This window comes from Candoia aspera, chromosome 6 (assembly GCF_035149785.1).
Source record: "Candoia aspera isolate rCanAsp1 chromosome 6, rCanAsp1.hap2, whole genome shotgun sequence".
NCBI classification, from domain to species: Eukaryota; Metazoa; Chordata; class Lepidosauria; order Squamata; family Boidae; genus Candoia; species Candoia aspera.
The window spans coordinates 23,375,640-23,391,295 of record NC_086158.1 but is presented as its reverse complement, the minus strand read 5'-3'; positions in this window follow the sequence as shown (position 1 = coordinate 23,391,295).

Genomic DNA, 15,656 nt, shown 5'->3' with positions numbered 1-15,656 from the left:
ACAGTATATAGTACATTAACTGAAAATATGCAGAGCCCATGCTTAAAAAAATCTATTGACCTTTTTAAAAAAAAGTTTTAGTAGTGAGATAAAACATATCAGACTATACTCATTTTAATGTTCTACAAATTTTGGGGGGGAAAACCATGCTACTTTATTTATATTGCATTAAATTCTGCAACACCCCCCCACCCCCCAAGATCTGTACTGCCCCCACTCTTTTGATTTTATGCAAATTGTTAAAAAGATCTGGTTGTTCTCCCAGACCTTGGGTTAGGATGGTGGTTAAGTCCCTTTGGTTTCTAATTCTGTCTACCAGTCTACTGTATACTTTTTCTTTGATACAGTATATGTTATTTTCTTTTTAATTGTTAAATTGTAATCCATACAGAGTCACTATGGGGTCAGGCAGCCTCAAAATTTAAGTAAATAAATAAATAGGCTGCATTCAAGTGAACTTTTTTTCTGGTACCCTTAATCTGTCATGAACTTTATCAAGTTCTCACGGAACCCACAATTTACAAAACCTTAAGATATGTGGACTTCAACTCCCAGAATTCCCCCAGCCAGCACACTTAAAGTTGCTGAGGTTGAGAAACACTGCTTTAGATAATGCATTAATATCTAAACTCTACATTTATGACTTGTTGACTAATACCTTGCAAAAGGCCATTGTGGTGACTCAAAAACACCTTTAAAAATTATTATTGCATCAATAATGCAGGCAAATGGACATGTCTCACAATATAAGAGATTTTCAGACTCCATATTCTTCATTATTTCCAAAAAGTATAAAGAATGCCAACCTAGGCCTTAAGAGGCTGAATTGCCACATTAAGTATAGCAAAACCCTGGAGATCCACCACAGAATGTCTCCAGAAAAATGATACCCTGACCCTGTCAAAACTACAGGTGGTCTATCTTCACATCAAAATTCACCCATCTCACAAGACATTCCTAAGATTCCAAGGCACTCTACCAGTTCAAGCCCATCCACTCTGCCTTCATCAGCTCCCAGAATATTCATGAAAGTGATGATTATCATATGATATCCCTGCTGGACAGCCTGCTCATCAAATCTCCATCAAAGAAAGATGGCTGTCTGGACCACAGTAGGACCCAGGATTCTTGAATAACGAAGGGAAGACCATCCTTCAACATCCAGGCACAATTCGATGCAGAGAAAAAGATCTGATCTCCAGTGTGAAGGAAAGAAAGGAGACCATCTAGCAACTAGTCATATAAGTTGCTAGATAAAAAAAATGATCAATCAATCAATAAAATAAAATAAATTCTTCAGACTACCTGTCTGGATCTCATGATTCTCATCAGTCTCTAGGGCCAGATGATCACTTGGCTCTCTTGTAGGAAAATGGTACTTTGGACATGTGAATATTTACTTTATATAGCAGAGATAGGATATCTGGCCCACCCAGGCAATATTGGAGGAGGAGGAAAAATAATATTGGAGCCCCATCCATATTGGCACTAGTCCTACATAGTTCCCACAGTTTTCCTTAATCCTACATTTTTCAAATGATATTTCTTTGAGGTCTTTTTTCTTTGGCTTTTCATTCCAAAACTGGGAAAGGAGTTATCCTGTCAGAAAGGAAGCAATGAAAGAACATTTCTTTTTTATATATAATTTTTACTGAGAATTTTTACTTGAATAAAAGAAAAATAAGATGAAAAAAAGAAAAAAGAACAAGTGCAAGAAACAATATAGTTAAAAGAAAGAAGGGACAAAAGATAATTAAAGAAGTGACTTCTGACCTTCATTACAGCAATTACAATCAAAGTAGTTATCCCTCCTCCCTCTTAAACACAACCATAATCCCTTCGTCCCCTTGTTCAACACTTTCTCAATCGTCCAATCTAAAAATAATCATTTTAGCTCTTTCTATTTTCAGCAAAAAGTCTGAAAAAGGATGACCTGTCTCCTCTGTAGATAATAGCCTTTTCTGGTAAGTCCAAGGTACCTTCATTCCCTTGTTAGCTTGCCTGGGACACTTATCCTTTGCCAACTTCCTAAGCAGCTACTTACCTCCATTATCTGCTACCAGTCATTCCCATTCCTTCACTGAGAGATACCTGTGACAACTCAGTGAAGACAGTATATATAGCAGCACATGTGCATTTCCATAGCTCTGCCTTCGGACCAGAACAGCAGATTATCACAGCTTATTTTGTCTCTTCTACCTAGGAAGCCATTATCCTTAGGAATAGAAGGGAGCATCAACCCAGCCTTTAGTTAAATTGGACACTGATATGAATTCTATACACAATATTAATTTTTTAATGCCAGGACATGTTTCATCTTGAGATGGTCAGGGAGAGAAACTGTTCCTCTCCAGAAGCTCTCAGATCTATATTTAGACCACATTAATCAATTGCAAGGACCATGTTAATCAATTGTAAATTGATTAAATATTATCTATGTAGACTGTATGTATTATTCAGCTTTTTTCTATCCACAAGATTACCTACCAAAAGTACTTGTTTACACGCTAAGTCATTGCTGAAAATAGTTCTTTGCTTACATTCCCAAAATTGTTTTTCTTTTTTTTTCTTTTTTTTTTAAAAAAGAAGTACAACACATTGTGTCCTACTTGCCATGAGGAAAAAATTATTCTGGTACCAGGTTAAAAACCTGCAACGTGCTGATTATATAATAACCAGATTGCTAAATATGAGGCTGACATTTCCCTTGCACTGTCACCAGGAGAAATACAATGTTCTCTACTATCCCTCTTAGAGCAACCTGAATACACCAGGTGGCAAATACACTTCCCTCCTTATTGGTTTTTGAAAAAAATGACAGCTGTATGTCCCTCCCTTTCCATGTTTTTGCCTCACTGAAGTCCCTCCCCCCCCCTTTAGGAACATGTGACCGTGCTGTCATCTTTTAACTCTGAATTGCTTGCCAGCAGGTTAATGGCACAAGTGAATACTGCCAAGCAAACCATCTGGCTTTATTTTTCTCCCTCTAGTTACATTAGGCCAGAGTTTCAATAACTGCTTTTCATGGAGGAAGGAAAAAAGGCCCACCAGAACAAACTTTATCAATTGTATTACAACTCTTCTTATATGGTGAGTTGATCTACAGATGCAGCAGAATGACACAGTAGGATCCTCAGTGCTCAAGAAGATTTGCCATTTCAGAAATGGGGGGAAAAAAACCACTGTACCTTAGAACAGCATTTCTCAACCTTGGCAACTTTAAGATAGATGGACTTCAACTCCCAGTTGGCTGGGGAATTCTGGGAGTTGAAGTCCACCTATCTTAAGGTTGCCAAGGTTGAGAAATGCTGCCTTAGAAGAAAGACTATGAAGATAAAAGTATAAAATGCCTGTATCATATCAATGATAAATGCAATTTTTTCCCTTTTTCTTGCTCTGTTGTTTTCTCTTTGCATAGGTTTATAGAGAATGACATCAGAACTGTGATTCTCTTCTACACATATATAATACATCTCTCTCCTATGTTACTAACCTACTCCCTTATTCCACTGCATGTGTGTAATCCAAGCCCAAGTGAATACAGCTATCAAATATGACAGAACATGTAACATTCCTGGGAACACAAAGGAAGGAGCAAGATCATTGCAGGAGAGAATTGGACTATTTTAAATTGATTATGGACAGTTTTATATGATTGTATATTGGTCTTTGACTTGTTTGTACTTGTTGTGAGCCAGCCAGAGTCACTTAGATGAGATGGGAGGCCATTCAAATCAGAAGAGGAGGAGGAGGAAGAGGACAAAGAAGAGTCTCCTTTGTCCAGGGGAGAAAACAAACACAAGAAAGAAACTCAGAGTAAATCTGCTTTAATTACACTAGGTATAAATTATCTTCAAGATTCTTTTACAATACCTAATTACCAATAAACATTTTTCCAGAAATCTAAATGATTCCTGTTCCTGAGTGTGGCAGTCTGATAGGGCTTGACATCAAGTCACAACTGAAACAAGTTGCTTTGTTATTGGAAAAGGACAATACTTTAGAGTATTATATGATCGAACCAAAAATCTCTCTAATCCAACATTTTATTCCTAAGAATAAAGTAGCAAAATAGAATAAAAAGTAGAATAAAGAATAAAATAAAATAAAATTCCTAAAAATAAAGTGGCAAAGTAGATGCAAATGGAAAGAGAACAAACAGGATGCAATTATAGTAAAAATCTCCTGTTTATGCTCCACTGCAAATGGAATTGAGCAGATTCACACATTGCACTAAAACATTACTTAATAACCACTGATTTAATCATCCAAAATGAATTCACACAGTGCTACAAGGTTTATAAACTATAATGGCTAGGATCTGGCCAAAACCAAAACCAAACATTTAATGGCCTTAATGGGGACATCTTTCAACAGTTGTTTGGAGTTCCTACAATTCCAGTACATAATGGTTGACTTATGTCAAATTCTTAAGTCAAAAATTCTTGGCTTAAGGATCCCTGAAAACAACCTCCTGTGAGAAACAAAAACTGTCCTATCAATGATTGATCTGTCAGAAACACAATTGTTTCCTCATACTATTGTGATTAGAAGTAAGAAGACAGAACTCTACACTAGGTTCAATCAAAATGTATGTAACATCTTGTCTAGAGCAGCTCAGAGATGTATACACACTGACATGCTAGGTGGGAATATTGGGGTCTGTAATCCAAAACATCTGGAGGGTATCAATTTGGGCAAGGCACATCAATTAAAATGACATTATGCATTAACAGTCAATCAATAGAGAGCTAATGTTTTCCAGGGAAAGATCATGTGGCCAAGCTATATATTCAATAGATGACCTTGGGTATAAATTGGAATCCTGATGTATCTCTCCAATGTTTAACCATTGTTCACTGACACATGAAGAGTTCGCTCATTATAACTGATGCTCAGAATAAAAGAAATCTACATTTAATCTATATCAAATGATCTCTCACACCCAAAAGAAAAGGGACAATATTTCTAGTAAAATACTACAGTAGGCTGTGTAAATTCACCTAAACATTGCTTTCACAAAAGATACATCAATATTCATATTTTTCACATCTCTAAAACACAATAAAAGGATCCACTGGCTGGAATAATGGGCCTTCAATTAAAAAAAAAGTTCTCTTTCACTTTTGATCCCAATTAACTGCATTAGAAAATGGTACTAAATAGGCAAAAAAAATTCTCACTTATGAAAATGTACTTGCATGTTATCCATTATTCTGTAATATAGAGAAATACATATCAGTTTCATGCATAAAGCACAGGCTGATCTCACTGTTTAAATGTTAAATGTCTCACCAAGGTGTCATATTTTCTGTTCCTGTCCATAATTGTCATACAGTTGCCCCATTCAGGACAGTTTGATCCTAAGATCATTTCCATTACAGGGAAATAGTCTGCACTTTAATGTTATGTCATTGGGTTTCAAAAGTAACAATGATTCACATATCATTAGGTTTGGAAACTTATTTGTGTCTTCATGTATACAGCAACTGTATGTCACCTCATCTACCAAGTCTAAGCAGCTTATGTCTCAAAAACACAACAGCCACAGTTATTAAAATCCATCCATCCTCAAAAGATGTCTCCGTTCCAAAGTCTCTACAGGAAAGCACAACTTTCCTAGATAAAGAACAGACAATTCCAGAGTAAGTTGGCTACAGCCAAGAATTCCTGCTTCCAGACTCACACCATTTAACTTCTTGGTGAAGGGAGGGAATCTGCAACAAGTCCTCTCATTTGGTACATATCAGATTGGCAAATTCTACCTACATTAAAAATAACAAGGTTCCATTCATAAAAAGCTTTATAGATAACACCCAGTACTGTGGAGTCCTTGGTGCTCTCTGAGCCTTGTTGTTTTCTTGCAGACGTTTCATTGCCAGACTAGGCAACATCTTCAGTGCAAAGAGGGAGTGGGCCTTGCTCTCAGTTTATATACTGTGGCTTGCCCTGGTTGTGTTGGTGGGGGTGTTGTTCTCTCCTTGGGAGTTCTTTGATTGGGCTGTTGTTTGCTGCTTGGTTGATTGCCTGAGTTCATAGTTCCTTGATTAGGGTATCTTGTGATGTTTGATGGTTCATCTGGTGTTAATCCTAGTGTTGATTTTTGCATATCTGGGTCTTGATTGCTGGCAAGGGAGTGTACTGGTCTTTTGGCTTTTCTATTGCCTCTTTTGAATAGTATGTAAATGCTGTTTACCTCTATGTGTCTGTTGATGGCTGCTTTGTCTGAGTGCCAGGCTTCCAGGAATTCTCTGGCATTTTTGGATTTGGCTTGGTTTAGGATGCTCACAGTTTCCCAGTTGAAACTATGGTTGAGTCTGTCCATGTGTTTTGAGATTAAGGTGTCTTCATCATGTCTTCTGATTGCTAGTTTGTGTTTGTGGATGTGCTCTGCTAGTGTTCTGCCTGTCTGTCCTACATAGTGGCTGTTACAGTCTTTGCATTGACTCATACAGAAATTGCAGAGATTCACGTTCTTTGATCAAGGTAAAAATCATTAATTGGTTCAACATGAAATTCTTAATTGGAATTTTGGTAGGACTAATGCAGATATATAACAATGGAGGATGACTGCCTTTTATATACAATTGAGCAATGAATAAATTAAAAAGACAAAATACTCAGCACCACAACAAATGAGGCTACTCCACAGAAGAAAGAAACAACTGTACCACCTACTGATTCACTGTTGTACAAAAACTTTATCAGGACCAACCCAAATGCCACCAAAGTGTGTGAAAGTTTTCACATTATCATGCCCATCACACATCATGAGTCATGGAAGGGAGGGAACGGGGAAGAAGCAGAAAGGTTTTTAAAGGTCAGTGACCTCATGACCACAACACCTGGCCTTTAAAAAAAAAGCCTGCTTCTTCACCAAACTCTTGTTTTCTTTTTATCAGCTAGCCCAGAATGGATAAAATTCCATTTTATTTTTTAAAATTATATCAGAGTTTGCAATCTTTTTCTTAAAATATTTTACAAAATGTATGGTTAAAAGATCATGAATGTAACTTCTAACTATATGCTGTCTCACTTGCCAATATGGAAATGGTAAATTAGTTAACATCCGTGGTAGCTAAGATCACTTAGGTAACTTAAGATCACTTGAATATTTCTTTGATGTGCAACTTCGTTTTCAGAGAGCCAGTTTGGTCTAGTAGTTAAGGCAATGGGCTAGAAACCAGGAAATTGAGAGTTCTAATCCTGCCTTAGGCATGAAAGCCGGCTGGGTGACCTTGGGCCAGTCCCTCTCTCTCAGCCCAACTCACCTCACAGGGTGGTTGTTGTGGGGAAAATAGGAGGAGGAAGGAGTTATTAGGTATGTTCGCCACCTTGAGTTATTTATAAAAATAATAAAGGTGGGATAGAAAATAAATAAATAAACAAATCACTCTAAAAATATACAGACACAGAAGTTAAATGAAGGGAAATTTTGAAGTAATGGAGGACCATATAAAGCTGGTGATGGTGATTTCCAAGCACATCATGGCAAAAATGTCATCCAAACATCCACAGTGAAAACTGATCCAGGAGCTGGTACAGTTACTGATGGTTTCGATGTATTCAGTTCCTCGCTTAGTTCTTGGATCACCATTCTATTATAGCTTTTATGAGAACTGCACTGGAACAAAAATCTTGCTAAATAATTGCTTTATATTATGGGCAGCTTCTGAAAAAGAAATCTATACCATTTGCTGAAAAGTGAAGAACGTTAAAAAAAGAGGTAAAGATTTCCCCTCATAGTCTGACCTGCAGGGCGGTGCTCATCTCCATTTGTTAGCCGAAGAGCCAGTGTTGTCTGAAGATGCTTCCATGGTCATGCGGCTGGCATGACATGCACAGAACGCTGTTACCTTCCCGCCGAAGCGGCACCTATCTATCTACTCGCATTTGCATGCTTTCGAATTACTAGGTTGGCAACAGCTGGGGCAAGTGCAGGAGCTCACTCCGTCATGTGTTGCTCAGGTCTCGAACCGCTGAACTTCCAACCTTCCGGTCAATGAGCCTGGCGTCTTAACCGCTGAGCCACCATGCCCCCATTTGAAGAACGTATGTCCAGATTATATAAGTATATTATGTATTGTATTGTATTGTACTGTACTGTATTGTATTATATAAGTATACTTGTTTTTGATATAATCTGAAGAACATATGTCCAGATTATATCAAAAACAAGTATACTAGGAATTACAAAATCTTCTGGACAATGAATAAAGTGTGATTTAAATAAATTAAGTGACCTAGCAATTTAAGCCAATTTGATTTAAATAAAATCGGTCCTCCGCTAACCTGATGAACAGCTCTGCAGAATTCAAAAGTTTATTCCTTCTTTTCTAGCATTTTGGTCCATTAGAATAAAAGTATTAGCCAGCAGTGAATTTGGGGTTGTGTTTCCATAAGCACCGTTTATTTTTCTTTTTTTAAGTTCAAAGGGCTTTTAAGGATGAAACCTTACTTGGAAGTAAGTCTCAGTGAATTCATTTCTAAACAGGCAAGCACAGATTTGCACTCTTAACTCGGTAACCCTAAACGAATATGGCTAGAAAGTAAGCCCACCAGTTGGCCCCAGTCCTAACCAGTTTATTTCTAGTAACCTACAGAATCCTATTGTTTCGGGAAATTAGGGGATTAGGACTAGAATCGACCCAGGAACAAGGCACAAAATCCGTTTCAAAACGAGGAAACTGATATGAAATAAAAATACAGTTCTTAGCAGAGTTAGAAACTGCATGGAGCAAACCTTATATAATCTTATCCCATAAGTTAATAAGATGTTGCTGAAGAAGTGAGATGATGCAACGGAAAGAAAACAATGAATTAACTGGAATGCCATGTGTTCAGGCCAGAATTGCCTTATGGTGTCCACAATTGCTCAAACAATCAAAAGCGCTGTCCGTTTTCACAGCCAAGAAATCACTTACCGGCACCAAATGTCCATGAGGAGGCTGCTATGTTTATTAGTGAAAATTGGTGCAAGAAAAAGAGGGAGAGAGGCCAAGAAATGTTCTCAAGTTGGATAACAACACGCCTGGCTGCTTGAAAGACAAAGCCAGGTTAAGCTCCCCAGAACTGTAAAAACGATTGACCCTGGACGTTAAGCGTATTGACAGGCACCAAATGTAATGCTGTTAATCAACAAGTACAGCTAGCGGGGAGCAAGGAGGCTGTTTTGAAAAGCCAAGGAAACAGGGCAGATTCCAGGAGCCTGTGTCAGCTTGCCATCGCTTTAAGAGAGTAAAGCAGTAGGACAGGAGGTGAAGAGGAAAAGCAATCAACCAGCTCATAAGAGGTTAACCCTTTGCTCTGCCTGCCCTGTACCACAATCCATCTACTTAACACATATAGGGCATCTTGCAGGAGATAAGAACCTGGAAGTGACATCTATACATCCCAGAAGACTCTGAGTTGCCTTTAGAAACAAGAGCACTCAATCAAACCCATCGCTGCTGGCACTGTTTGGATATAACTTCATCTAATATCAAAACAGAACAGACTCGAAAGTGTTAGACCCACTTAAACACCATCTTTTGCCATGCACTGTCAGTGATAAGACAGTAAGGAAAGAAAGAGCTTCTAGTAACAGCCTATTACTTTTGCAGTATGTTTACCTCAAACTCCCATTTAATTCAGCAGCACTTCTTATGCCCATTTAGATCAAGCTGTCATTGCAAAAAGCATTCCTGAAATTTAAGGGTTTTTTAAAAAAATATTTAATACTGTAAAAAAATTAAACACTTGCCAGTAGAAAATATATATATATATAATCTTATGGGCACATACCTAAAAAGCAAGCCCATTGAACTGAGATAGCTTTACTTCCAAGGAAATAAGTTTATAGAGTCGCACTCATCTATTTTGCCTATGATCAACTTCCTATACAGGAAGAAGCAAACACACCACATATAAATGTACACATTCCTATTGTTGTACACATACACTTTAAAAGCCACAATATACATGGTGTACATGTCTTTTTTCTATCCAGAAGCTGTATTTATGTATCTGTTTATTGCAATACTATCTGTGTGGTCTACTATCTACTGCAATGTCTATCTATGTGGTTGCTAGGAGTCAAAAACGACTTGATGGCACATAATCAGTCAATCAATTGCAATACTATAGCTCAAGGCAGTTTACATAAATATAATTCACATAATAAAACTTGCACGTGTAGCTCAAGTCCAATGTTTGTACCAAAAGCCCATTGGAATAAGATGGCTTTTGCTGCTCTGCAAAATGCAAGCCAGGTGAGGGCTTCCCTCATCTCAGGTGACAAGGCATTCTGTATCGGGGGCTGCTACAAAGAAGTGTCTCCAGGCTCCCATGCGTTTAACCTCACATGGGGTGGTGACCCTGAGCAACTTGTCTCAGGATGAGTATACAAGGCAGGATGGTTCTGGTTGGGAAGATAATCCTACAAGTACAGAGGTACCAAGCCATGCATGGCTTTAAAAGTTGAAGCCAGCATCTTGAACTGGAGTTGGGAGCCTAGATGTAACCTTAAGGTAAGTGTAATGCTGCTGAATCTACTTTTTTCTGCAAGCAGGCAGGCCACTGTATTTTGAACCAACTGAAGCTTCTGAATCCTCCTCAAGGGCAGCCCCGTATCAAGTGCATTGCAGTAGTCTAACCATGAGGAGGTAAGGACATGAATCACTATTGCTAGGGCGTGCCACCATCTTAGCACTACTACACTAATAGAGGAATAGTATGGACACTGAATCTTCGGCACCTTCAGACTGATTTAAGCTGGACCAGACACCAACTGAATATCTAGGAAATCTAAGCCAGGCAAAGTGATCATTATATTCCTAAATTCTAGTGAAATTAATGTGGACTTGCACATTTATTTATTTATTTTATTTATTCCATTTGTCCCCGCCCATCTCCTCCCATTGGGGGACTCTGGTAGTTTACAATAATCAATTACAACAATAACCACACAATAAAATATACGAATATAAATTATTCTAATAAATAAGTATAAATAAGAATAAAAAATAAAGAGTCCAAGTGGCAGAAGAATGTAAGCCAGTCCATTAGTAACTGCTGCAGAGATCTATAGTTTTTATTCACTCCATAAAGATTTTCATTACATCAAAGCTGCCTTTAAAATCATGACATAACTGTAAATAAAATGTTTTTTTAAAGTATTTAACAATATTATTACTATTTCCAACACTAACCTAACAGTTATACAAAACTTTCAGCTCATCAGAGTTCTGAATATATTATCTATTACCACTCACTCGCAACTAATTCCCTTAAAGATCAGTGGACCTGATTTCCAAGTAAAAAAGCTTAGTATTACATTAAATATCACCTTTATTTTTTTTTAAACATCCTTGGTACTTCACAATATGAAACTTTCTCAGCTACTTCATGAGACAGCTTTTTATTCCTTTTACCAAACAACCAAGGCTAAAAGCTTTGTTTTTTCCAATCATTCATGATACAGTGACAGAAATGGGGATTTGAATTCAATTTCTCATATCAGAGTTCAACCCAGGGTCCACTATTCCAAAGGTTAACTTTCAGGAACTGGATCAAATGGATATAAATCATCATCAACTCCTGGAAGCAACTGCTTTCCACTTGGTAAGGTGTTCATCCTGCCTGATGAACTCCTGAGCCCTCAAAAACCTGCACATTATTTTATTTACATGTTCAATGTACGTTCCTCCCTTTGGCTCAAACAAGCACTAAAGGGGGCTAACAAAATTTAAAAGCACAGTAAGATCCAAAACTTAAAACAAATGCTAAAATCAAATCAGTGAGAAAGCGGCATCTTTAGGGAATGTTGTGCCCTAATATATAATTATAATATAATATAAAATAATTTCTAATTATTTCCTTCAATTTTTTTTCTTCCTTGATTGTATAGTTTTAGTAAATAACATTATTACTTTACTATTGTTTATTTTTGATGTTATGTAAATATATTGAGAGCTCTTGCACTGAAGTCAAAGTCCTTGTATGTCTAATCATACTTGGCCAATAAAGTATTCTATTCTATTCTATTCTATTCTATTCTATTCTATTCTATTCTATCCTATTCTATTCTATTCTATACAGCTAAACACACCAGTTACCCTTGCTTGTTGCCTGATAAATGTCTGCACAGGCCGCTTTACTTAGCACAACAAAGGGAGCTCTCAATCACCTTTCCTCTACCCTCAGCTACAAGTTTGGGGGGACAGGGTAAATAGTAAAATACTTTACTATTTTAGGGCTGGCCAAAGAGGATGGTTTTCTGGGGGGAGTGAATCCACATGGGGCTACTTTAGTGATTACAGGAGAGAGATCTCAGTAAACAGATGGAAGATAATAAGCAGCCTCCACACTCCCTCCCTCCCCCCCCTTCTCAGCTCTTCCAAAAGGATAAGATGAAACGGTCACGGAACAGCAGCCCCACGTCCACCTCCCAGCTGGAAATGCAACCCTCCGCTGACTCCCACGACTTTGCAGACTGCGATCCAATGCACCCTTCCTCGAGAGCCAGTCTCAGTGGCCTCAAAGATCTCACAGTACTTCCGAGGGACTGCGCCTAGAACCGGACTGGAAGAACAGAACGACCATGGCTTATTTATTTAAGGATCGACGCCGGAGAAAGCGGCAATCGAGTCTCCCACGGAAGCCAGAGGACTTTCTCCGCAACCACAAGCGCCGAGGCCGGCGCATCTCGGGATTGGGGGCGCAACACAGCTGGAAGGAGGCGGTCCAGAAGTTAAGCGGACTTCCTCGCCATCCCAACGGGACACGTGCAGATGAGCCGCCCGGGGCCTCGTGCCCGGCGACCGGCCACTTTGGCAAGGCAGCCGCCTCAGCGCTGCGAAGGAAGCCGGGACTCGCCCCACAGCCTTCCAGCCGTTCGGAGGGTTTTGCCTCCGAGGTTTCCAGGAGCACAAAGGATGCCCGGCTCCTCCTTCCTAGATGCCGCGACCACCCGGCTCCCCTCCGAAACAGCTCTGCCCAAGCGGGCGCCCTCCAAACGCGTCGGAGTCCCACTCTCATACTTCCCAGGCATTGGGGGAGTGGAAGGCCAAACATATCTGGAGGGCGCCCGGTTGGGGAAAGCTTTTCTGAAAGTTCCCCTGCACCTTTCCGGGTTATCCGATAAGTCCAGCTGCCCCCCCCCCCCTTTTCACACCCACCTTCCCAGGTTTCTTGCACGCGCTTCTGCTTCTCTCTCCTCCTCCTCCTGCTGGACCTGAAATTATTTTGAAGCCCTTGGCGCACTAGACAGAAGAGTCTCCGGCCGCCCCCAGCCAGCTCCTTCAGCTGCCGCCACAACCTGCTTTCTCATTCAAACACACAGCAAGCCACCCCCTACGGCGGGGAGGCGGGCAGAAAAATCCGGAGTGCACTTTTGGAGATAGGAATGGCTCCTGCAGACTGCTGGGGATTAAATCGCTTAGTAGGGCAAGGTGTCTGTTTCGGGTTTGCACTCAGATCTGATTAAAAGCCCCAGCCCCTCCCGTCAAACCTGGAAATGTCATGGATATTCCAGAGCTGCTTTCACATGACATAGTGAACCCCAAAAGATATGTACTCAGGAAAATTCAGTTGTACTTTACTATTTTAGGGCTGGGTTCACACAATCAGCCAAACCAAACCAATATCAAACTGGCTTCATTTGCAGGACACACTTGAGTTACAGGCCCATCAACCTGATTTTAGCCTAACTGTGTCTCACAAATCCAACACATGTATTTTATGGTTCTGTAAGTTATGAAAACACAAGAAGTACAATTAATTCTGTACGCTAATTCCATAAATTCCATGGTTCTTACTCATTGCTAGGTGTCATGCAACCATGCTTATAATGGCTCAACAAGATGTGTAAATCTCATCTGAAATGTAATCTGGACAGCTCTGTTGATTGAGGACCACCACCTCCTGGTATTCATCTATTGTGTGAACCCAGACCTAAAATAGTAATGTACAACTGAATTTTCCTGAGTAGATATCTTTTGGGGTTCACTATGTCCTGTGAAAGCAACTCTGGACTATCCATGATGTTTCCAGGTTTGACAGGAGGGACTGGGGCTTTTAGTCAGATCAAATAGGGCCAATTTCTTCCCAATCAGATCAAATAGGGCCAATTTCCTCCATGTCCCATCTTGATAAGACTGTCAGCTGATGGGACAATGGAAGTGGGCTTTTTCCCTCCCTGTGGAGACTCAGTCAGCCTCATCCTTCCTAGGCTTTAGGACTTAGGAAGACCTTCCTGTTCTATCTAGCAGCAGAGGAGGGGGTGTTATGACCGAACGTGAGCTGGGCAAGCACATGGTTTCTGTATTTTTTGCTCAATACATTTTCTTAGTTCATTATCTTTATGCAGATTTGTGCAAGAGGGTCTTCTGGATGCTATTTTTTATTCTATAATTAAACTGTTAGCTGCCCAAGCCTTTGGAAATAGGCAGCATACAAATAAAATTAAAAAAATAAATTTAATGGAACAGCTGAGGTTATGTTGGCCATATGTAAAATTCCCCAAATGAACACCCTTATTACACCAAGTCACCAAAAATACACAAGTTTTTGAGATCTCCAGATCTCTTCATCAGGTAAAACATTATAAAAGATGTGTGCAGGTAGAGAAGAAAACACGTCTATATGACTTCATTATTACATCTTTTTTCTCCATTCCCAATTTTTTTTTATAACAGACTGCATAATGAAAATATCTGGTTGTATCTAATAAACATATTGACCTAAGGTCTTTGTGTGGAGACAATTACCACAAATCTCACGTAGGAAGGGGCTCCATTCAAGTTCATTCAGTATTTAAAATGATCCAATGGATCAATATATTTAATTGAAGGCAATGTAACCAATTAGTTAAACTATAATCCCAATAATTATTTCTCTCTTTTGGGCTTCCCCAATTACTCCTGCTTATTGGGATGCTGTTATTGTTGCTTTTCTTAGGGTTTGTCCCACGTGATTGCACAGTCCACTTGTTTTGCACTGTGCTTGCTTAATTCACACAGCAAAGGTATCAGTACATCATGCACCAAAATATTTTTGTTTTTAAGATGCACAGTCTGATTCTTATTTGGGCTGAGAGGAGGTGACTGGCCCAAAATCACCCAGCTGGCTATCATGCCTAAGATGGAATCAGAACCTAGGTTTCCCCACTCCTAGTCTAGTACCTTAACCACTATACTACACCACACTAGTTGTCCAGTTAACTGGGCCACTGACCTCATTAAAGAAAAACATATGGGAGAAATGAGACATAAAAGGCTATGTGACATCAACAATTCTTCTGCATTTTGTGAATGAGTATGTTGCAGCAATGTTAACACGGATTCCTTTAAGGCATCTCTAGAAGTTATTTGACATGAATGTCTAAGCCAGTAACACTTATCAGAATCACATTGACCTTGACGGTAAGTGATACCATTTAACATTTCAAAATTCTTTATGATGTTTCTAGCACATCTGATTAAACTTGAAAATTCTGGAACTCACCTGAATTGATCTTATGGCTCTGTGGTTTTTGCTTTATTTTATACATGCACGTTTTGCTTTTTTTATTGAAAATACCAGAAGAGGCACCTTTGGATTATTTGCTGGGGGGGAGGTGGGGGGTGGAGAGATTCACTTGCAATCCTATGTTTTTTACTCAGAATATTCCTCTGCTC